This window comes from Penaeus monodon, chromosome 23, assembly GCF_015228065.2.
Source record: "Penaeus monodon isolate SGIC_2016 chromosome 23, NSTDA_Pmon_1, whole genome shotgun sequence".
Classification (NCBI taxonomy): Eukaryota; Metazoa; Arthropoda; class Malacostraca; order Decapoda; family Penaeidae; genus Penaeus; species Penaeus monodon.
In genome coordinates this window covers 21,527,501-21,528,124 of record NC_051408.1, presented here as the reverse complement: position 1 = coordinate 21,528,124, position 624 = coordinate 21,527,501, and positions in this window count along the sequence as shown.

Below are 624 nucleotides of genomic sequence, written 5' to 3'. Positions count from 1 at the left end.
AGATATTTTAGTTCACACATGCGCTAATAAAGAAGTGGCCTGCACCTTTTCATTTTGCTTATCCATTGTTTATTGTGCTTGCTGTACATCGTACATCTTATCAGCTTTCCCTTTGATTAGTTTTCATAAATCTGGACGAGGGTTTGCGAGCACGGGGAAGACGAGGAAAGAGGGTGGATGGCGATATGGCGAGGGAGGACGGGAGGAGGGTGAGAGTAAGGTGAAATGTTGCCTGGAGGATGCGCTGTCCCAGGACGAGAGGATAAGGGCATTCCACAGACGAAGGACTTCCAGGAATACTTTCATTTTCGGACGACCAGACGAGACGTTATCGTAGCATCTGTTGTCCTCGATGACTTTGTGGTGAAGAAAATGCTTTGTCCTTACGCTGTCTTCGAGAATGATCTGTCCTTACAATGTCTTTGGGAATGATCTGTCCTTACGCTTTCTTCGAGAATGATCTGTCCTTACCATGTCTTCGAGAATGATCAAGGAAGACAACAGGGAAGCCGAATACTGACAGAGGGGAAGGGCGAGTCGGAAAGTGGCGAGGAGCACGGGGGAAGGCCGCTCGGAATAACAGGCCGCGTGACAGTTGAGGCAACCGTTACTTCCGGCGAGCGG